The sequence below is a fragment of the Macrotis lagotis genome, chromosome 4 (assembly GCF_037893015.1).
Source record: "Macrotis lagotis isolate mMagLag1 chromosome 4, bilby.v1.9.chrom.fasta, whole genome shotgun sequence".
Classification (NCBI taxonomy): domain Eukaryota; kingdom Metazoa; phylum Chordata; class Mammalia; order Peramelemorphia; family Peramelidae; genus Macrotis; species Macrotis lagotis.
The window spans coordinates 125,562,416-125,589,873 of NC_133661.1; the positions used below are offsets into that span (position 1 = coordinate 125,562,416).

At 41.9% G+C, this 27,458-nt stretch overlaps 1 long non-coding RNA gene across 1 annotated transcript; it reads right to left on the minus strand.

The window, feature by feature from the left end:
• Positions 1-1,482: 1,482 nt before the first annotated feature.
• Positions 1,483-19,427, minus strand: LOC141520020 (uncharacterized). The gene is made up of 4 exons (XR_012477509.1): positions 19,322-19,427; positions 14,923-15,118; positions 4,922-5,027; positions 1,483-1,871 (listed from the first exon to the last, which is right to left on the minus strand). It is a non-coding gene; the product is annotated as an uncharacterized LOC141520020 (long non-coding RNA).
• Between the last annotated feature and the right edge of the window lie 8,031 nt (positions 19,428-27,458).

Below are 27,458 nucleotides of genomic sequence, written 5' to 3' on the forward strand. Positions count from 1 at the left end.
AGAACTGTTGGGATGGGGAAGGAGGATGAAAGGTTGGGTCTGTGGGGGAGATCGGGAAGTTGCGGGGCGGGGGTAGAGGGAGTGGGGGAGGGGCCGGGGAGGCAGTTTGCAGACCGACCGCCCCTCCGGGTGCCCGGGCTTCTGCCGAGGCCCGCTCCAGGCCAGATTCTCCGCACGTCGCGTCTGCGCCCGGCTCGACGCTATTCAGCCGCTAATTGAACGTTAATGGCAGGTGCAGATGAGGTCACTGGAGCTGGCTTTTCTCACACATTTTTCATGCAAATCCACGAAACTCTAAACAAATTTGAATAAAAACCCCTTTGTGCTACCCGCCCCCACCCCCAATCCCTCTCCCGCCGGAGTTTCTGCCTCTTTCTTCCTGTGAGATGGGGCCTGGCGGGCTCGGGGTCTGGAGCCGGAGCCCAAGATCCAGCAGGCGTGTATGTATGTCTGTGTGTGTGTGTGTGTGTGTGTGTGTGTGTGTGTGTGTGTGTGTGTTGGGGGAGGGGAGAAGCGCCCCGAGGAGGACCAGGATGGACAGGGTTCATCTCTAGAGGCGAGGGACTCTCTCCGACCTCGGGAGCCAGGGCTACTAGTGCGATTTCCCCGCGGTGTCTCCCTTGCCTCGGTCTCCACGCCACTTTTATCTAGGTCTTGTTCTGGAACAACGCCCAGGGTTCCTTGCTCCCGGTTCCTATGTGGTATGGGAAAGGAACCCGTGTCCTGACTCCCGTCTTTTCCAGACCAGGATCTCTGAGTGCAGAGGCGGCTAATAACTGAAGAAACAGGCCTCTGGCAGCTAGTGGCAGGAGTGGGCGAATTTTACTTTGCTGGTTTCTTTTTTCTATACTTAGTCCTTGCCTTCCCCCTGTTCCCCTACAGAGAAAAGAACTCTACAAACTCTCCCCGTTCTCCAAACTCTAGAGAGTAGGAGGCCTAGCTGGGGAATGTGTACTCTGGGCTTGAGTATTTGCCACGATTCAAATCTTTTTCCTTTAACCTCCCTCCCTTTCTATGGGCAGTCTGAGAGGGGCACTTTATGAAGGAGAAGGTTCATAGAAAAACACTTACAGGCCTCCATGTGCCCATTTGGTCTCATCTGGAATCTTGTCTGATACCCCCCAACCAAACTCCCCCACCCATCTACATGCCTTGGATCATGTGTCCCTAAGATCTATAAAATATATTTTCTTTGTGCTTTATTGGATCTTCCTTCCTTTTCCTTCCATGGGTAGCACTCCTCTCAGGGCTCAGAGAGATTCATATTGGCATCTGTGGTGGCCTTATACCAACCACTTCCTCCCACTTCTTCTTATTCCTTACTATATTTTTCAAATCTCTGCTGAAGACATTTTACTTATCCTGACTACATCCTTTTCCCACTGGTAACCAATTTCCCAATTCTTGCCCTTTTTGGTAGAGCTGAACAGAAACATGAACTTTTATTTAGCAAATAAATGTTTATTGAAGGAAGATGGGAGGGAATGGAAAGAGGTAATTAGGGGTATGTTTAAGACAGTTTACTCCAAGGTCTAGAAGTGCCTCAAAGGCTTTAAGGGAATAGTTTCCACATATGGTTCCCAATGTCCCAAACCAGATCAGAGGTCTCAGATCTTGTTCAAATTCCACTGGCATTTCTATGTAAATTTGACCTCTCATTAAGGGGGCTCCTCCAGGCCATTATCGGCACTTCCTTATTCTCATCCTCTACCAGATCCTCCCTGGCTTCCATATGTTGGGTATCTTCAGAAAGTGCACTTGTGTAGCTCCACTAGGGATCACCCCTAGGTCTCCTCTTCTTCCCAGTATCAGACACTCTGAAAAAGTCAATCCTTTGTCCCACTCCCAGGGACTTGCAACCCTTCAGAAATCTGTGAAGAAGGAACATCATGTGAGTTACATTATTAACCACAAGGATAACCTTAGCCTCTCTATATAGATTCTTTTCTATGAAACTCAGTTGAGGATTAGGAATTGTAAAGATATGGGATTATTAGTGAAGTTAGTAATGGGATAGATATTTCAATCACTGAGTAATACATATTTTTAAATAAGTCCCTAGTGATTCTGTATGTATGTGTGTTTTTGTGGTGCCAAGGACCAGGTCAGTAAATGTGTGGCAACCTGATTGGGTAAGACAAGGCTGACTATGAAAAATTCAGATCCAGAGTTAGAAAGTATTTGGGGAAAAACAGAAATAGCTGTTTTGGCCTGAAATTGGCATAGATTCATGTTCATACCTTGTCAGCCAACCTCTTCATAACAATCAGCAAGGAATTAAGTAAATTAGAACAGGAAACTTAAAGCTAGCCAGTGAATCTATTGTTCAGATTATTTTTACAATTTAAGATACTTTTTACTCTTTATATCATATTTAATTCTCTTCTTCCAAATGAGCCCCTGCAAAATTCACTTGAATAGGAGAATGATGAGAAGGAAGATTTTGAGAGAGCAGGAATAATTAACAGAAAGCAGAATAGAACATTGAGCTTAAGGTTAGTAAGGGTTCAGTTTATTGGTGAGGGAGTTAAAGCCATAGTGAAGTAACAAAACTTTGGAAGAGATTTGGATTTTCAAGTATGAGCCATCACCCTGGGAAAACCAAGAGTTTCTAGCTGGATCCCAACTTCACAGGACTTATCACCTTGCTACTAATTGTGTGTGTGTGTGTGTGTGTGTGTGTGTGTGTGTAAAATATGTGTTAAATAGTGTGGTTTTTATGAGTCACTAGTCTGATAAGAAATCCTATGTACTTCCATCTTCTTCCCCACCTGGGGAAAGAAATATCAATTACATGCTTATTCATTCCCAAAACTCTTCCCCAAAATATGTGAGATAAAAATCCAAATATTCATTCTGGTAAAGTCCTCTATAACTTTGTCCCTTAATAATGATTCATCTTCCTTTCCTAATACCTCTTCACATTGACTCTTTTCTACCATGTTGGTCTCTTCACTGATACCAGATCACTATGAATATTCATCTTCCTCTCTTTTCTCACTCAATTTTCTGACCTGGAATTCTATCCTCACTTTCACTACTACTAGATCTTCTCTACCAGTCCTTCAGGGATTATCTCAAGTTCTACTTCCTTCATGGTACCTTCTCATAACTCTAGCCAACATTTGGAAGTTCTCTTCCTACCCACCCATACTGTGTTTGAATTTTGTCCGAATCATAATCCTTTAGTATTTAGATTACATTTAATTTAGTGGCTGACTGTAAACTCTCATAAACTTTATTTTAAAATATGCACTAGACTTAAGCACCTAGGTTGAGAGTTAGAAGGCTCTGAGGTCATCCAGCTCTGGTCCTTTTCCCAGAGAGGCTAAGTGATTTGCTCAGTCACCCAGGCCACAAAAGCAGCCAGGAATTTAGCCCAGGTCCTTGGATTTCAAAGCAACTCTTTCTGCTCCACTGGATCATCTTCCTATAAGGCTTCAAATGTCTTAGCCAGAGAATCAGTTTCATGCTTTCTTTTTTAGTCACCTCAAACACCTAGTCTAGTGTAGGACCAAGAGTAGGTACTCACTGAAGATTTACCAGATATAATTGAATTAAGTGTAAGTGAGGTCGACTAATATCATTTCCCAAAATTTCTCCTTAGGGAATCCATCTGATGTGCTGGGGACCTTCCTCAATTCTTTTAATTTCTTGGGGATACCAATATAGCACCTAGACTGCGTATTTGTTGCAAGGGTTTGGAATTGTTTCTTTTTTCCCAGTGGGGAGGAAGGTATAAGGAAGACAAAAAAATACTTGATAATTGAAAAGATAAAATTTGATGTTAAAAAGCTATTATGGCAGTATGAGGCTATAAAATAGGATCAAATGTAACCTTGAAATTGACTCTTATTGTGACTTTTTAAAAAGTTAGCTTTTAAATATTTGGGAAGTCAACATTATCTCTCCCCCTCATAAAATATATCTTTTTTTTTAAGTTCCAAATCAAGACTTTCTCTCCTCTTTTCAGGCATTATGGGTTATTTGTGGATTTTGGTATATATAATGCAAATTATAAAGGGAAGAGTAGAAGTTTCATATTTTGAATGTATGGAATAAAGATGAGAAATTGAGGCACTAAAAAAGAACTTTGAACCAGGAATAGGAAACAAATCTCTGAGAACTAGTCCCAATTCTTAACTGTGTACTCTTGGGCAACTTCATTTATAGCTCTGGGCTTTTAGTTTCCTCATATGTAAAACAAGAATCCTGGACTGGACAATCACTCTTTTTTTTTTCAACTACCAAACTCTATAATTTTACATTCTCAGACTCATAAAGCTGGAAAGGGCCTAAGTAAACATCTCAAAAAGATCATCCAATTAAATCCCTAATTTTGCAGATGAGGAAACAGGCTTAGAGAAGTTAAGTGACTTATCCCTGGTCATGTGGCTAGTTAATTGTAGAATTGGGCAGATGTTAGGTTTTCCCACCTGCTCCACCCCATACACTCTAGGCCAGTATGGTTTTGGATTATGGAAGTTAACTTCATTCCCTTTCAAGGGCAATTGGGGATTGGCAGGCAGGAAGACCACCTCTGCTATATAAATTCGAATTGGAGTATTTTATTGTAATTTCCTATTTTCTCAGTTTCCTCATTCCCACTGCTCTTAGACATTGTCTCAGATGACCAAAAAAATTATTGTAGATAGGATATCCATTAAAACAGTAGTGGGCACCTAATAGTAAAAGCCACACCAGTCCAGACCTGAGTCCTTCTCAAGAAACTCTATAGATCATCCAATCCAATTCTCTTATTCTAAGTTGAGGAAACTGAATTCCTGATAGGTTAGGAACAATACAATAAACCCCACCCCCGATTTTAATTCTGTCTCACTGAAAAAGAAAGAACTGGGTTTAGACACTGAAGTTTTTTTTAGATAATTATTTTAAGGAGTTTTCAATATAGTTAACTTACTTGGTAACACAATTAGAAGGGCTCACGTCTCCTTGTGGTGGTCCTTGTGCCACCGGATGGACTCTTGGGTGATCTTCGGGAATCACTGAAACCTCAGTTTCTTCAACTGTAAGATGAAGAGGTTGGATGGGCTGATCACTAACGTTCTTTCATCTCTAATCCATAAATCTATGCTCTACAAACATCTCTAGCCCAGTTATCTGAGTTCCTAAGGGGATGGGCAACATCTCTTCGTGGCTCCCCCTGGCGGCTTCCTGAGGTAACAGGATTAGGTAAGACCCCGCTCACCTAACTCCCAGCTCCTTGCCCTCCACCATCCCTCTCCTCAAATCTTCCTCCGATGCGGACTGAGCTTCCCCGGACCTGCAATCTGGCACCGGAGTGGCCCGAGGGTCCAGCTGCGGACAGACTGGGCGGGCACCCGGAGGGACGGTCCAGTCTAATAGAGAGCTCTGCCCGCCCGCGCCCTGTGCCTATTCATGCCCTTTAGGGAGAGGGGGAGAGGAGTGGCCAAGCCCTGCCCCTCTCGCCACGCCGAGCATCCCAACACAAGGCCAGGCCCCGGGAGCAACTTTCTGGACAATTTAATCCCTCTGGGGTGTTACGGGGCCATGCGTGGCCGCGTTCGTTCTCCCCTCCTTTCCTTTCCATCCTTTCTCTTAGACAGTTTCCTTTGAATTCTCTGATATCTCTCTTTTTCTCTGTTCAGACACATGCTGCTTATGCAAATAACGCGGCTTTCACAGCTACCTCTTTGCCCTCAAATTCGGCCCCCAAAGCTGTGCTCTCACACACACCCCTGCCCCCCAACAGTGATACCTCAATTGGGTAGGAGGGAGTAAAAGTTTTATAGTAAAACACATGCTGTTGGCAATGGGAGCAGGATTCTCTTAACTATCTGTACCCAAAGATTATGGCGAGGTGGTGGGGTTTTATCTAGACTCTGGGGGTCCTATCAAGAAATGGAATCTCCCTAGATAGATTCTTAACAGGAAAGAAAAAAACTCAATGAACCTGAAAAACTTGAACCTGGCAAAGAGGAACAACCTCCAAAAACTATATCAAGGCCTATTTTTGTTATGTCCCCTCATTAAGGAATTTTCGGTGGTCTTTATTCTCCTACCCAGCCCATAAATACTTACAGAAATTTCATTATCATAAACTTCTTGAGGGTAGCGATTCCTGCCTTGCTTACCATTATTATATATCTGCCCCCATCACAACAATGGTTAGAACTGGGTATTTCAATGACTACACAATATTTGAAAAGGTACAATTTTGTAGGTATGAAAACACACTCCACCAAGGCAGATCACAAGCCCTCTATGCTTTATAAGACAGTTTTATGAGTTGCTATGGATTCCTCTAGGAATAATAATAGTTAGCATTTATATAGCCCTTCAAGGTTTGCAAAGCACTTTACATATATTATCATCTCATTTGATTCTCACAACACCCTATAAGGCAGGTACTATTTTTAATCCCCATTTTACAGATAAGGAAACTGAGACTGAAAGAAATTAAGTAACTTTCCCAGAGTCTCACAGTTAGTATATTGAACTCATGTCTTTGGGATTCTTAATCCAACATTCTATTCACTGTATCTCAGGTCTTTTACTTTCCTCCCCCCCCCCAAAAAAAAAAAATCACCAGTGTGCAATCTTTCTGGTGATGACTATCTTGGATCTTAGACTGAAACCCATAGTCATTTGGTAGGACTTGTCAGTACTCAACTTCCCACTGGTGTGGCCTTAAGAGAATAAAGGGACATCTTCATGTTGCCATGAGGAATTGTGGACTACTTTAATGGAAGTGACATTATATTCAGCATTTTGACTAGTCTGAATAATACATTTTTTGTTGAATAATCATCAGAGAGTATTTGAGTGCCCTATGCTATGAAGTTGGATGAAGTGAGTTAGCATACCTTTAAAGATATATTGTCCTAGATAAACAATGATGACAAAGGTGAATATTTAACTCAAAAAATATCCTAGGAAATTATCACATAGACTCAAAAATATCCTAGGAAATTATCACATCTTGCCAAAAGTAATCTTCCTAGAGAGGATCTGAGGCAGGTGATTCTTCAGAAATTGTGTCCATGGAATTTCTTTTCTAGGGTCTCTATAGGCAGATGGCACTGGGATGCCCTGAGAGGATGATATCCTGAGGACTGGAGTCAATCAAGGGTCTGAAGGGGTCTTGGGATCTGAGGGAGACAGTGGTCAGCCTGGCTAGGTCTCTTGCTTGAATAATTCCCTGCAGCCATTGTTTCCTGCCTGCCTTGTCTCCTTAGGAGGGTGTGGGGGAGTTTATGCAGAGGGATGTGGAGAGGGGGTGGGCAGCTTTCACCAAAGGCACCCAGGAATGTGTCACAAGGGGGAGAGAAAGAAAAAAATACAGGAGAGACAGGACGTCAAGGACCCCTGACTAATGAATAGCGAGTTTGCCCTTGAACCTCACTGGGCTTTGCCATTCCCAGGCTCAGAACAAGAGCCGAGACGTGTCTGAGCCCAGCTGCAGGGGGACCAGGCTATGGTTCATCTCAGACACTTTGACAGGCTGGGTCTTTTCCCTGCATAGCTCAGATCTGCCTAACGGCTCCCCTGGCAACAGCACAGTGGTGCAGCTAGGGCCCAGGCCCTGCCTGCTGCATACAGAAGTGAGGAGGGGGAGGAGGCAGAGGAAGAAGAGGAAGAAGAGGAGGACAGCTGGGGAGGGGGTGCTGTACATGAACTAGAGGCTATGAACCCTTGAAATCCAGAGCCCTTTGCCTTAGAGACCTCCCAGGGTTTTTCTGCTGATATTTCTATGAGCAGTCAGTCAGTCAGTCAGAGCCCCAGAGATCTCTTTAGTTTTGCATCCCTATGACATAGACTTAGGCAAAACATTGCCTTGTGCTTCTGAGCCATCAGCACATACACACAGACATGGCCAGAAACATGAATACAAGAAATGAAAGTCAACCCCAGGGCAGAGCTGAGTGGATATTTTGAGATTTTTAATGGAATTGAACCTTAGGGTAACTTTGAAAATACTTTTAAAAAAATAAATGTGAATGACAGGTTGTAAGAGATTCCTCTATACAAATTATAAAACCATATATATATTTCTAGGTGTTTTAGATTCATGATGATCCTGTTCAAAGGTATTCAGCATTTTGCTATTTATTGATGTTGGCTTTCTTTTGTTTTTGTTTTTCATTTTTAGCTTTGGCATGAGTTCAACATTCCTTCCTCACAGTGCCTTTAGTTGTGAGCTCAACTGAGTTATGATATACTCTAGGAGTGGGAAAGGCCTGGCCATACTCTTTGACATCTTCAGGACTAGGCCATAATTAGATTAGGATTCCCAGACTAGTGCACCAGAGAAGAGGCTAGGGTCCAAACTAAGAATAAGTACCTAGGCACTCACCATGGGTGCAACACACAGGCAGCAATACAAAGGAGATTTAAGATTTCTATTCCAAGTCCCATTTGTACCACTTACTGAGCATGTGACCTTGAGCAAGGAATGTAGTCTCACAAAACCTCAGTTTCCTCTCCTGTAAAGCAGGGAATGTTTACCTTACAGAATTTTCTGTGAGGATCCAATGAGACATTGCATGGAAAGCATTTTGTAATGGCCAGGAACTACATGTTATTTACTAATTATTATGATTCCCCCTTTCAGTCCATCATGGTCTGGTGAGTCTAACAGGAGAAAGCACTTTACTAGTCTTGGCTTTGTTGTACTCACAAATTGTGACCTTGGCAAGCCACTTCATTCCTGTATGCTTCAATTTTTTTTTTTCAGTAAAACAGGAAAAAAAAACCTATTCCATAGTGCTTCATGGGGACAATCTGAAGAAACAGAAATAATATATGTGAAAGAGCTTTGAGCTCTTGGGAAGAAAGATGTCCTATAAATCCGATTCAGGTGTTATTAGGGCTGAAAGTAAGTATTACTGCTCTCTGGAGAATGGAGGGGGTGGGGAGTTGGGGAAAGGACCTGACAGCTCTTCTCAGACTATACTGTTACTTCTCTAGCAAAATAGCTCTGAAATCTATGTAACCCAAGTCCTCCAGAAGGGGTTTAAACCTCTCTCTCTCTCTCTCTCTCTCTCTCTCTCTCTCTCTCTCTCTCTCTCTCTCTTTTACCAACTGAAATTCAAAACTCAACATTGACAGCTCTTCTGACTGTGTGGTCCATAGTGATTATCCTTGTTTGGAAACTAATGCTTATAACAGAGCTTAGTATTCTAGGCGTAAGGTTTTGAATCCCTGGAGTAAGGGGTGGTTTCAGCTCTGAAAAACCAAGAGATTTTGGCCAGGGGTTACCCTTTCCCAGAATGTAACACAAATCAGCTGAGTTCCATTTAAAAAAATGGTTTGGAAAAAGGCTGTTGGGCTTATCCTAAATCTACAAATGGAGGGACAAAAGGCAAACACCATCTCAGCCAAAAGAAGAAAGGAAGGCTTTTGGATGTGAGGTACTCTGTGTAAAATAATTTGCTTTACTAACCCAGGATCTCCCCCAGGGCTTAATCTATTCAGGCATTTTTATAGGATATCTATAATCCAGGAAAACTTTGACCCAAAAAGGTCAAAAGAAGCTGAACTTGGCTAAAACATGATTCAAGACTCCAGTCAATCCTTTCTCTATGCCTGATGCAGGCTTGTATTTCTGACCTACTAGTCAAATATCTACATAGGGCTTTTTTTAAGAAAGGAAAAAAGATAACAAAGACAAAAGGGTTAAAATGAGTCAGTAGACTATGGGAAAAGAATATTTACCAATATGCAATTTCAGGGAAGCTAGGAAGATATATATATGTGTGTGTGTGTGTGTGTGTGTGTGTGTGTGTGTGTGTACATATATATATGTATATACATATATATGGAGGATGGAATAGGTGTGACTCTCAGATCATAGAATTTTAGTAATCTAATTTTACACACAAACAACAGAAGCTTAGAGAAATGATTTGTTTGAGACCCTATAGAAAGTTGTTGATACGTTTGAGACTAGAGTCCAAGTTTCTAGATCTCCATTCTAGTTTTATTTTTCCAGCTCTGCCTATGCCATATTGCTTTAGTCACATAGGGAAGGAATATATTATACTATTGAATGAGAAGCAACTACAACCAAAGAGAAATCTAGACAGAAAAATGCTTCTGAGAGAATAATGATGGCCAAGAAGGAGCTAACATCTTACTTGACAAGAATGTAATAGAAAACTATTATTCCTTAGGATCTCAAAATCCTTCTTATACATTACATTATTCCATCCATTCATCCACCACCTTATCAGAGAACAGATATCAATAAGTCCATTCTGCTAAAAAAATCTAAGGCACCGAAAAAGCTAAGTGACCTAAGCATTCAATAGTAATTCAATGATAGGAAATGATAGGAAAAAGAGCGTTCCTCAATCCCTGGTTCCTCCTATTTGTCATTAGTCACATTGTGACAATGGAGAAGCCACTAGTGATAGAAAGACAGAAAGAAGAAAGGTGCTGAATACACCCCAAATCAGAGGTATTCCTGCCTGGTAGTAGGATAGCCACAGTATCTAAGAATCTAGCTAGCTTAGGTCAAGAGAACCCTTATAGAAGGTTGTTACATGTAAAAGTTGCTTCTAGATGCCAAGCTGCTCCTTTCCTACAGGAGTCTCTTTTCCAATATCATTCAATTATTCCAAACCTTGCCTTTTCTCACAATCTATATTTTAGAATATGGCTGTTTTATAAAGGGGGAAAAAATTCTGGAACAAAAGAAAAGCATCGGTATTCGGGAGCATACTTCAACTCTTGCCCCAACCTCTCCTTAAAAGGTTTGGGTTTCTGGAAAAATGCTTTATTGAACAATGAGTGCCATAACAAGACTGAAACCATGGAGGAGATTGACTCAACTCTGGATGTGGATATGAATGTAATATGGATAGAAGAACCTGGATGTGAGTCATAAGGAATGTAGAATTAGACATTTCACAGATAATGAAAAGGACCAAGAGAGGTGATGACTTGCTAGAGATCATACTGAAAATAGTAGAGCCTAGACTAGAATCCAAGTCTCCCAGCTTCCAGTTCAGTTCTCTAACATTTAAGTCAACTAGGTTAAGGGTAAACCTCACATGGATGAAAGAGGATTAACTTTTAGAAAAGAAACAGCTTTCCCCTGAATCTCTGAGCTTCCCAAGAAGTCCTTATGGAATCCTTCATAGTGGACATAGGAATAGATCCCAATCAGGTCCTGGTTTTTGATATGAGATCCTTTTCTTCCTTTAATGTGAAACTGGGATGGTTCTGTTTGGAACTCAAATGAGAGACTTAAAAACAATTCTGACTCCAATCAACCTAGTGATACTGATTGGCTGAAGCTAATCTATCTTCTTTGACTAGGCTAGCTTAGATTAAATAATTTCATTTGGATCAATGTACAACATGGAAACGAAGTAAAGACTGACAGATTGCTTTCTGAGGGGGGGAGGGAAGCAAGATTGGGAGGAAAATTGTAAAACTCAAATAAAATCTTTAACAAATTAAATAATTTTTACCGTTCCAGCTCTATGTCTATAGTTTTAATAAGAGTCATATGTTGGTGAGAGTGAAACCAACAGATTCAGTATCAGAATAATTGTAACTGTGCACACATTGTTCTCTCCACTCCTACTCCCATTTCCCTTGAATTATATATAAAGGTTTTTGGAGATTCTCAGATTATTTGCTTTTACTTTTGAAAAAATATTGTGAATTCTCTGAGGCTTTGACAGTTGACTTATTTGACCTATGACATTTGACATTTGACCCAGAATTTTCCTTTTCTGAGGATATACTTTACTCCAAGCTATATCTTTCCAGGTATCCCTAAAATATCTGCCCCCACTCTCAAGGGATGTCCTAACATCTCTATAATCTTTGCCACAATAGGATCATTAGAAGTTCAAGTTTGAGGGAATCCAATTGAATAATCTCATTTTCTAGATAAGAATTCCTTAGATTGGTTTGAAAATGATCCTATGCTGAGTCCCTCTTTATGGACAAGCTTATGGAATCCTGATAGTTGATCTATAGTAGGCCAAAGTGACAAGTTAATACGTCTTTTGAGCATCTCAATAGTAGTGCTTCATAGGCAGAGTTTCTCATAATTATAGATCTCAATAAGGAATTCCCTGAGGTGTGACTTTCTGGAAAAATTGCTTGGAATGAATAGGTAAAGACCCAGCTCAGCCATAGTGTGTGAAACATGAGCAAATGGTGAGATTATGAGTTCCAAACTGTATTCTAAGAGGACCTTAAGATTCTGAGTTTTTCTGGGCTTCTTCTTCACAAGGACTTTTGTAGGGAGGATAGACTTGGAGGGGTGGGTGGGTGAGGGTGAATGAAGGGGAAGTGGAAGGAAGTGAAGGAATATTCTTCTTTGTATAGAAATAGATCCTTCCTCCGCTGTATCCTCACCCCCTTTCAGTACCTGAATGGTAGATTCCTGGATAGCAATAGAGTAGCAGCGATAGGATATGGGTCAGAATTGGTAAGAGCCATGGTCTCTCCAACCGCCTGCTGTCATAGCCCATGGAAGAACCATCTGCATCATGCCCAAGGGCTCTTTGGAGATGATTCTTCCTTCCTCTCCCTCCCCCATTGAACTCCCTGAGGCCTCCGCTATTGGATAGTTATCATTCTGCAAACAAATCAGCCACCTGGCCCCTCTGGAAATCCTTTTGAGAATTTTCCATTTTCTCATCTTTTCCCTAACCTCCCTTGGTCTTGAGTCCAAGCTCTTCTCAACCTTTAGTCCCAATTTGTGTTTTCCCCTTCCCTATGTCTCTGTCTCAGCTGAATTACCATTCTGAAGTTCAGCCTCCTTTAGAGGAAGTTCACTATAACTCGTGCTCAACAAATTATACTTGTTCTGGGACCCCAGCAGCATTTCCCTTGTATACACAGGAAACAACTGAGGCAGGGAGGAATAGCCCATTATCAGAAACAAAGTGCAGGTAACCAATTTCCCAGATCCAGGTTGTGGCCTTTCATCGGTTCCTAGTGAAAAGAGCTAAATTGTGAATAATCTGGAAGCTTCACGACTCAGTCTTGTAATTCAGCCCAGGGGTTCAGCAGATTGGGGTGAGGGAGGGTTTGAGGATGGGAGGAAGAACTGCTTCAGACTTCCATGTCTCAGCTGTCAAGCCAAGGAGCCTCAGCGAAGCAGAAAGGGACTTGACACTAGATGCTTAATCTCGGTAATTCTCCCCTTTCCCTACCTTCCCCCTTCCCCCATCCCCGCTCCAAATCACTCCGTGCGCCCCTGCCCCGGCGCTCGGGCTCTGGCTCCAGCACGGAGCCTCGGCTGTCGGTCCGACCCGGCCACCCTGGGAGGTGGGAGAACCGCGCTCAGAATATGATTCTCCGGCTTTGCGCGCTGCTCCGCCAGCCGAGTACGACTCTAAAGCTCCCCTGTCACCTCAGCCAAGCTGCTCCCGGCCCGCCCCTGGATAACCGCGCTGATCTCTAGATTAAGGAACCCGGAGCGGCAGCTGAGACGGCTCACCCAGGCGGGGAAAGGGAGCGGGCCACAGTCTCCTAAGATTCGGCCCGGAGTCCCTCCCACCGACTCTTCTCGCCTAACTACCCAACCCCTTCAACCTCTAGCAGCCTAGCAGCCTCCCCACCCCCAGCCCAGCCTCCAACTCTCAGCGCCTCCTCTAGCCTCCTACTCAAAGCGCCCCCCACCCCAGTCTTCTAATCTCAGCAACCCTCTGCCACCCCCACCCCCTAGCCTCCCACTCTCTTAGGCTTCAGTTGGCTAGGAGAATTTCTGGCCAAAGGAGGATATGGGGGCGAGGCGGGGGTGGAGGTGAGGAGGAGAAGAAATAGAGAGGGAGCTATAGCTAAAAATAAAGAGTGAGAGATCAGGGGCGGGTGGGGGAGAGAGAGAGAGAGAGAGAGAGAGAGAGAGAGAGAGAGAGAGAGAGAGAGAGAGAGAGAGAGAGAGAGAGAGAGAGAAAGAAGAGAAGGGAAGAGAAGAGAAGGGAAGAGAAGAGAAGAGAAGAGAAGAGAAGAGAAGAGAAGAGAAGAGAAGAGAAGAGAAGAGAAGAGAAGAGAAGAGAAGAGAAGAGAAGAGAAGAGAAGAGAAGAGAAGAGGCGAAAGGGAGGGAAAGGAGAGAGGGATGGAGGGAGACGAAGAAGGAAAGGAAAAGGAAGAAAGGAGAGAGAAATGAGTAATTGAGAGGGAGGGATAGGGTTTGGGACGGAGCTAGAGCGAGAGAGTGTCACAGAGACAAGCCTGCACTGAGGTGAAAGTGAGGCAGGGAGATAAGCAAGTAGGAGAGGCAAGCTGGGTATTCTAGGCCTAGATTAAAATAGGCCTCCAGGGTTAACTCTTGCGGCAGTTCCCTGGGGGTTTTCCTGTGACTCCGCAGAGTGCAGCTGCCTCTTTAGAGAAGCCCCAGGCTCGAACCCCAACCCCTGTGTTAGACTTGGGTTCCCCAGTTGGTGTTCCCGACAGCGGTCTGTTCTGTGAAGCCCGGCATTAGGGTGGGGGTGGAACCGAGAGCCGGGAGCTTGAGACAGGGGAGCAAAGAGTGGTGGGAAAAGAAGAAAAGTTTACGGAGATGGCGGTGGATGATGCCTCGAAAGGTCCAAAGACAAAATGGCAACACGAATGGACAAAAGCTTTCCAGAGGGAGGTTTGGCTGAGCTAAATGACCTACGAGTTCCATTTCCGGCTAGGAATTAAGTGCTATCTTCTTTTCAGGACAAGTGCATAAACACTGGACCGGTGGGTTCACTCTCCAGTGCAAACTACAACCAGTTTGTTTCTACGACCCTGAATCCAAGGAGTAGCATACAGTCGGGGTACTGAGGCCTGGAGGGAAACCCCTCAGAGAACTTCCATCCCAGATCTGTCGCCCTCTTGGGTCTGGTTACATTACCATACCTTACATGCATTAAAAATACTCACAAACAACCAAACCCATCTAGAGCCCTTGCACTCCTCTGGGCTACTGTCCCTCTCACCTGCAATATCAGGGTTCTTCAACAATCTCATCCTAGACGACCTTCCCTCCTCCCCTTCCCACTCGAGGTTGTGGCTTCAGAGGGGTCATTTCTATCTAGGCTCTCTCCATCTTCCAGTCCAACCCAGAGCTTTCCTGTGGATCCTGGTCTCCTGGAAGCTAAGAGAGGACCAAGCTTCCAGCAGCTGTGAAGGCAGCTGGAGAGGGGAAGAGAGAGCATAAAAGGTCATTGAGCGAGACAGGTAGGGGCAGTCTACAGACAGCTGCCACCACCTGAAAACAAGCGATCTTCTACGCTGCTTCCTGAAGAGACATTTTCTTTATTGCTGAAGCGTTGAGTCCCCAAACTTCAGGTTTGACCCATACCAGAACCTTCCCTTATCGCTGAAGGCTTAATTTTTTTTAGTCCGTTTTGAGGAAAACTAAATAATAATTCATTTTTATAGCGTTTCGTGAAGCGCTTTACATACATTATCTCATTTGACCCTGTCGGAAATCCTGGGCAAGTACTGTCTCCATTTTACAGATGAGGAATTTCCACCCAAGGTCACACAGCTACTACAAAGTGAATCGGTTAGGTGTTCATGGGAAATGGGATTTGGCCAGATCCTGGAATAAGAGGAATTTGACTTTGTCTCCTCTTCTCCCACCATCCACACTCTTATTTCAACTAAAATCCTCTCTACATAGTTTCCCCTAGAAAATTCATTTCTATGCTCGAGATTCCCCCTCCTCAACCAAATAATCACCCCTCTAACCCCCAAAGTCTATTTCTTTCATCACGGATAGAGTAATTATGGTTCGATGCCAGCAGCCCTTTCAACAGCAGTATTTATAATAATGATCCACAGGGAAGATGAGGGCCACTATCACAAGCTATCTGCTCTCCCCTTCCTCTTCCCTACCTTGACTGGGACAGGACTAGATAGTGAGCTAATCAAATTCTCTTTCATAGAATTGATGCGAGAGACTGTTTCCAATGGCCCATTACCCAACCTTCACCTCCCCCTTCATACCTCTAAGTCCCTTATTCTTTGTTACTGGGACCGGCCTCTACCCACAAGAAATCAGCATTGTCCTAGGTCTAGTCAGAATTCCATGAAGCCTGAAGTCTAGAAAACCTGAGCAGGACCACAAATTACATCCAGGTTTCACAAGTGGATTGCCTCCTTGTCATCAGGGACTAGAGAAGGCGCCCAAACTCGACCCTCTGCTGCAAGGTGTTCCTCCCCAAAGCAGGGAGTTCCGCCAGGCTCACGGGTGTGATCCTTTATCTGGAAAGTCACCATGGCCCACTAGTCAACCGGGACTGAATGGAGAAGGGAGGTCAAGGCTTCCCTCGCCCTTGGGACAAAAGAACAAGCACGTAGGGGAAAGAAGGAGCTAGTGGCCTTGAGAAAAGAGGACTTGGACAGATGGATAGACCAACATTCCCTTGGCTAAACCGTAAATCGCTAATGTGCGGTGTCAGGGGAGGGAGAGAAGGGGAGAACTAAAGGAAGGAAAGGTTAGAGTGAAAAGAGAGACAAATATAAAAGATACCTGTTTAGATAGAAAGGAGCAATAAGGAACGCGAAGAGCTGAGGGGAGTGTGGGGGAGAGAAATGGGAAAGGAGGGGAAGAATATTTGGAAATTTTGAAAATTATTCCAACCTCCCCAAATGGGGAGATTGTCTGAGAATTCACATAGCATTTTCGAATTTCGGTTCTTTTTACCCGGACGTTCCCATCCCTAGTCCCAACTCTACTCTTCTCCCCCCCCCCCCCCCCCCACCAACACAGACTGGCTCCTTTGGGCCCTTCAACCCCCATCCCCCTCTCCAGGCTAGGCTCCATTCTCAGAGACTGCCTGACCGCCTCCTCCCTCCTTCGCCCTCCCACACTATTGAAGCAGCCCTCACCAGAGGAAAGACAAACATATACACTGGCACCTTATCAGACATGCATGCAAAACTAATTAACATGGGGAGACATGCGAGCAGCCGTCCAGCTACACACCCTCAAACACACACGCAAACAAGGCAACCCCTTGTCTAGAGGGGACATTCAAAAGGCTTTGTTGCTAATTTAGGCATCTGTCTCTGTCTGGTCTGGTCCTCCTGCCTGGGCTCGGGCTTTTTTTTTCCCAGCCCCTCCAACAATGCTGGGAACATGCCCGCCGATCCCTTATTCAAATCACACCCCGGACAATGGCCTCATTGTGCCGCCTACAGAAAAGGGGCTAGGAGGGGAGGGAGGGGGGACCCAGTCGGGGTGGGTAAGAGGGGGAAGGGGAAAGGAGAATGAAAATGGGAACCCAGGAAAGTGTTTACTAACACGATCTCTGCAGCTGCCTTGAGCTCCCTTTCCCCTCCCCCACTTGGGCAGGGGTTGGGGAATCAAAGGCACAAGTAAGGGGGAGGCCAGAAACTGGAGCGAAAGGGGTGCTTGGATAGGTAGGGATGCGTCAAGAAGAGGTTTCAGGTTCAGGGAGTAGATGTGGAGGGAGGGTCGAGGCCAGAGCCTGGGACGGGTAGGTATGAGGCAGGGGAAGGCTACACCTATTCAGGCAGCGGGATGGAGAATTGTTCAGCAGGCCGGGCCGGGAGGCAGAAGAAAAGCACGCGCGGGCACACACACACACACACACACACACACACACACACACACACACACACACACACACACACACACACACACACACACACACACACACACACACACAGTCACACTCATGCACAAACACTGACTTAACCCAGTCTCGGCCAGTCCCCGCCTCCCGAATCTCAACACAAACAACTGTGGTTAGGTGGGTCTTCCTTTTAAACTCCTGCCTTGATGTGTAATCTGCCACCAGGAGAACGAGATGGAGGAGGAAGAGAGAGGAGAAGAGGGAGAAGGAAAAGAAGGAGAAGGAGGAGGGAGAGGAGGAAGACGAGAGGAGGACCAGGAAGAGGGAGAGGAGGAAGGGGGAGGAGGAGGAGGAGAAAGAAGGAGAGGAGGAGTCTGGCTTCGAGGATGCGGTGCGTGCGGCTGTGAGTCACTCGGCAGCCGCCAAGAGGCGAGCACAATCCCTGCCATTGTCTTCGGGCATCGTTTCATTTTCTCCTCCTTCCCAGCTAATAAATTAGAGAAGAGACTGAGAGCGAAGGGACCCGGTTCCCCACGGACGAGTCGAGTCTGCGAGCTCACAGCAGATGGGTTTCGCCCAGGCTCTAGTCAGACCACACCTGGCTGGGGAGTCACACGTTGCTCAGACAATGAAGAGTACAAAAATTATAAATCTCCCGAGAGTACAGAGAGGGAAATCTGGGCCTTCAAAATTCCCTCCCCCACCTCCTTTTCTAGGCTACAAGAGCCTAGACAAGCAGACATAAACAGACACACACAGAGACCGACACTGACACGCAGACACAAAAAACCCCACATACACTTAAAGGCCAAAGCAGACACACACACTGACAATAGTGTGATGAATGCAGGACTACATTCATTCAGCCCAAACCACATCCAGGCTTGCCCACGACCTGATAGTTGAAAGGTTAAAGGTCCTAAGACAATTTCCATAGGGAAACCTCTCAGATCTGGTTCAAATCGAAGCAAACTAAAAAAACGGACAGATATATAGAAATAAATGCCTTCTGTGACTGAAATGGTTCCCATCTAGGCTCAGGCTATGACCAGAGGAAAAGTCTGACTTATCTGGAAGTTATTGTACATGAAAAGGGAAAGTGGGGGGTGGGGGGGTGCTTTTAAATTTCCTCTTTTAAAATTTTACCATGTTTTGAATGTTTTGAGAGGGTCATCCTAGTTCAGAGAAATTATAATTTAGAGATGAAGTGTGTTTTCCCTCAGGGCTGAATCCAGTAGTCTCTTCCAATAAAGGACAATAGAGCTTAATGTCTTGGGGTGGATTTTAACTATCAGATTAATTTTGATAAAGACCACTTTCTCTTCCCTAGGAGAAATAGAAATAGACAAGCCTGGAAATTCTTATAAGATGAAGGAGATCATATGATGAAAAAAGTTTAAAGCATAAATGATAAAAAACATAAGGGTTTGTTAAATAAGAAAGGGCTCACCTTCTAATCTCAAGAGAAACAGAAATTGTTAGGAAGTTGGGTGATAGTATAATGGGGTAGAAGAAATCATATATATATTATATTTTCAGACATACATCTATGTATATTTACATTCATGTATGTATATATATATATATATATATATGCACTTGGGGAAATATATACTTTTTTATATGTACAAAAGTTATTTTTTTCCAGTAAGAAAAAAAAGTCTATTATAATCAGAAATCAAATTTTACCCTGAACTATCAAAAACAATATAAACACTGTAAACATAGGGAAGGTCAGAATAGCAACCTGAAATGAAATGATTGACTTCTCTCTGAAGCATTAACTCACCTATATATATGCTACTTGGGCTTCTGAACCAGGCCTAGAGTCAGTCTGCCTTTTGACTTGGTTGGCCAAATTCTCCTTTTCTCTCACCATCTTTCAGACTTCAAGGGGCTCTAGAAGAGGAAAGGGATAAAAATAACAGTAGAATAGAATAAAGAAATTACAAACAAGATCTTAGGTGGAGGGGAGGACACAGTCTGATCTCTGGATGTTCACTCTTAAACTAAATGTAATATTTACATAGGTTTTCTTATAATTGATGTATGTTGTCAATTACAATATTTTTACTCAAAGCAAGATTGTTATATAATGCAAACCCAGGAATCAACATCAGTAAGATTCATTAAAGTGAATCAAATTGTCTAAAAATGAAAATTGATAATCACTAAAGAGGAGAAAAATGACAGAAATTGTAAGGCAGCAGCCTTGCTAAAAAATAGGAAAAAAAAATTTGATCAGTCTAGGAAAAAAATGTTAGCCAGAACCTCTCCAGGGAAGTAATAGGAAGTCTGATAAAATCAGAACTCAACTTCAGGATAAGGTATCAAGAATATACATTTATCATATAAGGCACTAGTTATGGCATTCATATTAGAAAATACAAAACTCACACGTTGCTTTGAGAAAATCACCCTAGGAAATATCCTGCAGGAGTTGCTCCAGCTGAAAAGAGGTCATCAAAATATGGAAACTCTAGAGAATTCCTTCCCTAGTCATGCCACTTCTTGCTTACCACTTGGCTGAAAAGAAAAACTAACATCCGGTCTGTCTTTGGAATCAACTACTTTTGTCTACTTAACATTTCCAGAAGCCTATTGCTTTCTTCCAGAGAGCTCTAGATCTAGAGGTAGGAAGACTCTTCTCCTTAGTTCAAATTTGGCCTCAGGCTCTTTACTAAATAGCTCTCTATTAGGGCTCCAAGCAAGTCATTTAACCTATTTGCCTCAGTTTCCTCATCTATGAAATGAGCTGGAGAAAGAAATGGCAAACCACTCCAGTACCTTTGCTTAAGAAAACCCCAAATGATATCACAGAGTCAGACACAACTAAAAAAGATTGACAACATGCTCAAGCAACAGTCACTGTCAGGAATCCAGCTGCTACTTAGAGATTGTGGGGCCTTGTAAAAATTGTATTCAAATCTCAACCACTACTACTACTACTTTCTCTCTATGCTTTGCAGAATCTACCTGTGGAATGAGGGTGAGCTTATCTATCCTCCACACCTCACAGAAGTAGTTTAAGGATAAATGCTTTCTTATCCCTAAAGAGTTCTTAATACCTTGGGGAAGGAGAAGAGGACCTTAGAAATTCTCTTGCTAAGAAAATACAGCAGTCTACCTTTTTTTTTTAATCCTAACAAGACTACCCATGAGATGTAAGAAGAAGCTTATAAAAGTCATTGCTCTTATTTTTCAGGACATAGTTGTTGCCCTGCCCTAGATAAATGAGAGAAAGGCTATTTACAGATTTGGGCTCTATTCCCCAAAAGTACATGATTAATATACTAAAACTTCATGTTTGTATTTTTTTTTTTGGCTTTTGCAAGGCAAATGGGGTTAAGTGGCTTGCCCAAGGCCACACAGCTAGGTAATTATTAAGTGTCTGAGACTGGATTTGAACTCAGATACTCCTGACTCCAGGGACGGTGCCTTATCCATTGCGCCACCTAGCCACCCCCCATATTTGTATTTTTAAAAAGTCAATAAATTGTATTACCTATCATTACTGATTTCTGTTAGGTGCAGATGTCTCTTTCTCTCTCTCTGTGTGTGTGTGTGTGTGTGTGTATTTGCACATGTTCTGAGTGAGCCCAAATCAGTGCCTCCTTTTAGGACTCTTTGATAAAAAGTATTTGAGCCAAATACTTTCTAATTTATATCAAAAGGGGAAGCTGAATCCTCTGCAAGGACACTCATAGGATACTAAACTATAAAACAGGTTGTTTTTATTTTGGCTTTTAGTTTACAGAGGGAGTGGTTAGACAACATGGAAATCAAGGTTTATGGCTCTATATATTTCCAGGCAAAGTTTGAACTGAAGAGTCTGTAAAAGCAAAGGATGTCTAAATTATAGCTAAAGATAAGAAAATTATACCCTGCCTGAGAGAACTGGGTGAGACCTGAAACCCCTGATGGATACCAAACACTTTTATTTTGTGGCCATTGTTTATCATATATGCCATAGTATCTTAGAGGCCTAGCTTGATAATCCACATTCTAGTTGGGACATAGAAAATCCTAAGAAAGTCATCATTAAATATGCTGAATGAAAATCCAAATATAAAGTAGAATGGGGGAAAACATTCATAAAATATAGTTGTATATGTAAATATTTATAATACTTGGGATTTGTGGAAGCACAAAAGATACAGTCTAGTTCATGGACTAGTCATAGAGAGGAAATTTTGACTCTATTCTTTCTCCTGTCTCTGTCTCTTGATCTCCTTTTCTTTCTCTGTCTCTGTCTCACTCATCCTCCCTACTTCCCTCCCCTTCCTTCCCTCCCTCCCATTCACCTTGCCCATCTCTACCACACCAATCTTGCTTCACATCAGCCCCCTGCTTAAGCATGTATAATGAGTTTCTTTTGTTTACTACTTATAGTTTAACTCTATTTGTCTTTCAGGATCCTTCATTATCTGACCCAACTCTATCTTCAACTTTATTTCCCATACTCCCTTGCATATACCTGATACTCCTGTCTATATATTAATTCCCACTGCCTAGTGTTTGCTCAGGCCTTTCCCCATCCTCTCTGCCTATCTCAGCAAATCCATTTAAATAAGGCCCAATTTTAAAGATTTTTTCCTCTATGAAAGCTTCCCCAACTACTCCAAGTCACCTTAATCTCTCCCTTCTTACCTTTTGTCATCCTAATGCAAGTTTATGTCTAATTCTATGCAATATCAATTATGCTCTAAACATTGTACATATATTCATCTTGCCTCCTTAACTAGATCAACTCCATGGTCAAACTTATTTTATATCTATTATATAAAGCACCTATTCAATACATACTAGTTGTTCAATAAACACAGTACTTACTGAATGATCTGAGAGCTGACGAGAGCATGTCTTACTTAGACCTTCTAAGTAAATCCAGTAGAAGCCATGGTAGGTGTTCTCATCAAATGTTTGATATCACTAGGTTCTTAGGTCTCAGACAAAGAGAAGACTGAGAGATGGAAGAATATAGAAGGATGATACAAATTGAGGTATAATTATTGCTGACTCAACACTATTCTCCTTTTTCCTCTCTTTTCTTCCCATTTCTATTTGTTTCTGTCTCTTCCTCTCTCTTCTATAACAAGATCCCTTATTACAAAACAGTCCCCTCACTCCCACCTCACCTAAACTTCTATCCTAAGATTCTCTTCTTGATTCCTTTTTAGAGTGGAGCCATTGGGTAGGAATTTGGTAACCAACTGAACAACTTCAGAAAAGGACAGCTCTGCTTCATAGATACTGATGGGGAAAGGTAAAACATTATAACTTTACACATAGTGGGCTATAAACCATTCAAGTGCAGTTCACTAGGCCTATGGTAGAACTTTATTTTCAACCTATGGTGGAACTATAATTCTTGGGCCTATGGTAGAACTATATTTCTTCCTCATCACTTCCCCCCTATTCAAACCATCTCTGCAACTAATTGATTAAGTAACACCAAAGCTCTAAGTGGATTCAGCCAGAAGGCAAATATCGAATTTCTCATTTTACTCACTGCCTAAGGATAAAACAAACTATCTAATTAAAATGTTCTAAACCAGCTAAAATGTTAAAAATGTTGGTAGAATTGAAAAGTTTCCTTGTGGACAATGAAACAGGAAGAAGAATAGACCTATTTATGATTGTATGATGTAATGCAAAGAATCCAATCCTGAATCACTTGCCTTTCCATGGTGCTTGTATAACTCAATGAAACTATGAGTTATGCCATGCAGGGTTACCCAAGATGGACAGGTCATAGTAGAGAGTTCTGATAAGAGGTAATCCACTAAAGAAGGAAAAAGGAAATCATTTCAGTGTCTTTGCCAAGAAAACCCCAAGGACACTATTAAAATGATCTTTGATAGATTTCAGGAGATACTGGAAGATAGGAGGGTCTGATGTGCTATAGTCCATGGAGTCACAAAGAGTCAAACATGACTAAACAACTGAACAGAACATTATTATTCAAAGTGTTGTCCACATACTGAAGATGAGTCAAAAGACCTGGGTTCAAGTTCAGTTTCTACCTTTTATTCATTGTAGAGCCCTGAGAAGATCAGGTAAATTTCCTGAGTTTTAGTTTCTAAAATGGAGGTAGATGATTGGTATTACCTATCTCATATGGTTATCAGAAGAATTAAATTGTATATAAAGAATGCTATAAAAGTAAGCAGTTATTATACAAAGAGTCAGATTCCTCCAGTGTAACTGCTAATTCCATGGTGATATAATGCCACAAATAGGCAGTAATTTATTTAATGATATCTGAATGAGTTGAAAAAGTTCCTATTAGAAACCAAGTTACTAAACATTCTCTCAATAAGGTTAGCTTCATAGAAAGATTATATGCTCAAGTAGAACTCCACATTGATATGTGTGTACATATGTGTATACAGATACATGTGTATATATGTAAATGTATATATATATATATATATATATATATTTATCCCCATTTCAACAAAGTGCTCTGACTTTTGTAGATACACATTCAATTAATATTGTGAAAGTGGGTCAGCTAGGTGGTACAGTGGATAATCCCTGGAGTCAGGAGGACCTGAGTTCAAATCAGTCCTCAGACACTTAATAATTGCCTAGCTGTGTGACTTTGGGCAAACCACTTAACCCCATTGCCTTAAATAAAACAAAAAATAAAAAAAAAACTTTAAAAAAATATTGCAAAAGTGATAAGCTCCTTGAGGTCAGGGACAATTTTTCATTTTATTTTTGTATCCCCAGCACCTAATACTGAATCTCATACATTTGGGGTTTTCTTGGCAAAGATACTAGAGGGGTTTGCCTTCTCCAACTCATTTTACAATGAGGAAACTGAGGCAAAGAGAGTTGGTTAAATGACATGTTCAGGGTCACAAAGCTAATAAGAATATGAGGTTAGATTTTAATTTAGGTCTCCATACTCTACCTGACTGGTGTTCTATCCACTGCATCACCTAGCTGCCCTCTAGTAAGCACATAGTATGTTCCTACAAATGCTTATTGGATTATATAGGATTGATAGAACAGTAACCCAGAAACTTTTGAATTTGATGACAACAGAAAATAAGGTCTATTGTTCAATCCAAAGGCTAAATCCTCAAGCTGTCTATCCTTGACAAGAGACTTAGACTAAATTTTCATTCTAACGTGACCCTAAGAGAGAATGATTTTTCCTACTAAACAATCCCTCCCTCCATGAAACACAAGAGGAAGGATACTCTTCATAGACTATTTATAGAGCATTAGATTAAAAAGAAATTTGTGAGATTATCTAGTCCAACCTCTCTTTTTACAGATAAAGAAACAAGATCCAGAGAGATGATGTGACTTTACCCACAGTCACATAGCTAGTTAGTAGCAGAAGTTTTAAAACTAGAAGCCAGGTAGGTCTCCATGCATGAAGAGGTGAATTCCCATGCCTACGGAAAGCAAATCTGACTCTCAGGAAATGATATGCCCTGATTCCTCACCAAAGAATCATTTTAGAAAATGTGAATCTTTGGATGGAAGCCAGAGAAAAAAGACTATCCAAGAAGAAATTGGCTTTGAGCCAAAGTACATCTCAGAAGCTTTATACAAATACAGAAATCCTGGTATCTGAAGTTGAGAGACTGGAAAAGGAAGAAAAAAAAAGATGTAAAATTTTCTGATGGAAACAAACCCTCTTGGTAGAAATTTGGTTTCAGCCTCAGAAATAAGCCTGGGGCCCTCAGAGATGAGAGGTTCATTGTTATCATTGCTTTGGGCCACTATATATTCACCTGTCTGGGAATATCAACATTGCCTGAGGAGTGAGGAGTCTCTTCCTTTCAGAAGCTACAGATTTATCCCCAACATTAGATAACCTTGGGTGATGAGGGAGATGCTCATTTAGATAGAATGGAATTCCCCATATCAAACACATATGGGGAAATTTGACAGGAAAAAAACCCATAGTCCAAGGAAGCCAATATGCCCAATGCCATATACTTTGAGAAACAATAAATGGAATGACAATGATGAGTATGATATTATTAAGAAAATCTTCATTTATAACAACAAATGGAGCAAATTAAGGGGCTTATCCCAACATTGTGGAACAACTTCAATATGATAAGCCTATTTTAATCTGTTTCCTGTTAGATGATCCTATCAAAACAAATGATTAGTAAATTATCTGGGGCTTTCCTCTCCTCCTATATATTCCTCCTCATGTCTATCTAATTCATCAAAGCTATGACCATGAATATTGTACTAAGTTATTGCTAAACTTCTTCATCCAAATACTACCTCCAGACATTCCTTTAGTATTAGCAATGACTGTTCAGAGACTAGACAGATAAAATAGGGTTGTGGGGCACTATGAAGAAATTTCTCTAACTATATTCTAGTTACCTGAGCTTCCTGGTCTTCTTTCCCAAAGCCAGCATGCTTGATTTTGAAACACATTATTATTATTATTATTATTATTATTATTATCATACTCAGAGGTATAATAATATAAAACACTTGGAATGGTTATTAGAAAGAATGAAAATGGTAAACTTGTCATACCAATAGTGGAAGGAACAAAGGAAAATAGTGAGGGTCAGGTGGGAAAAGCTAGACGTCCTCAGTATTTTACATAGGCCTATTTTTACTCAGGAGAAATTCTTGGCTAGACCATGTGTTTTTTTGCAGTTTGTTAATGCCTGTCCCATGGTACTGATTCCTGCTGATTCTCTTCTTGTAAATCCCATACGGAATTAACCATACAAGCTCATCTATGCTTTGGAAGAAAGTAATGAACAGTACCTTTATCCCTGTTTGTATTCTACTTACTCTGGAGTCTCCATGCCAACACACTATGATAACTACTGAAGAACTAGGCAAAGATTTCTTGTAGAATGTGGTATTTTAGCTGAGACTTAAAGGAAATCAAGGAAGCCAGAGGGCAAATGCAAGAAGGGAGAACATTCCAGGTATAAGGTACAGCCAGTAGAAATCCATGAAGCTGGGGAGATGGAGTGTTTTGTTCCAGGAACGGCAAAGAGGTCAATGTCACTGGATCACAGAGTATGGAAGGGAATGTAAGGTATATGAAGACTAAGAAGTTAGGGGAGGAGCAAGTTATGATGGGCTTTGAATGCCAAACAGAGGATTTTATATTTGATCCTAGAGATGACAGGAAGCCACCTTAACAGAAAGGGGGATTGGCATGTGACATGATCAAACCTTTGTCTTAGGAAAATCATCTTAGCTGTTGAAATGAAGATGGATTGGATTAGTCAGATTCTTGGAGCTGGCAGACTATTGCCATAGTCCAGACATGAGATGATAAGGGCCTGTAACCAGAGTGATGGCAGCATCAGCAGAGAGAAGGGGTATATTCAAGAGATGTAGCAAAGGCTTAGGTAACAGATTGGGTTTCCTTTCTTCTTCTTCTTCTTCTTCTTCTTCTTCTTCTTATCTCTTCTAGTTTTCTCTGTTCATTTGGTCTCTGAATATTTTTTCTCTTCATTGAGAGAAATTATGGAGAAATTTCATGACAATAAATCTTAAGAGTCTTTGGATAAATTACCATTGGTTCTCTGCTTCAAGTATTTTGCAATAAAATGGGATGAACTATTCTATGGAGTTGTCTATTTGATAATTTGGTGCCTATGTTCAATTTACCCTTCAAATTCAGGGTATGATAGATGTTAAGGTCCTAATCTCTTCTGAATTATTAATTCCAATATGCATCAGACTTTCATTAGTTTTCTGGAACAAAAGGTATTCTCTGCTTTAAAAAAAAAGTCCTGTAACAGAAAAGCTGTTCCCAGTCACTGTCAAGAGATGTCTAAGACTCTGAAGTCAAAGGAACAATAAGTTGGAATATTGACATATGAGATTAGAGAAGGATACAAGGAAGTATGGATGAGCTGGTGTGGAAATATCACAGTTGAAGAGATAACTGGTTTGAAGACTTC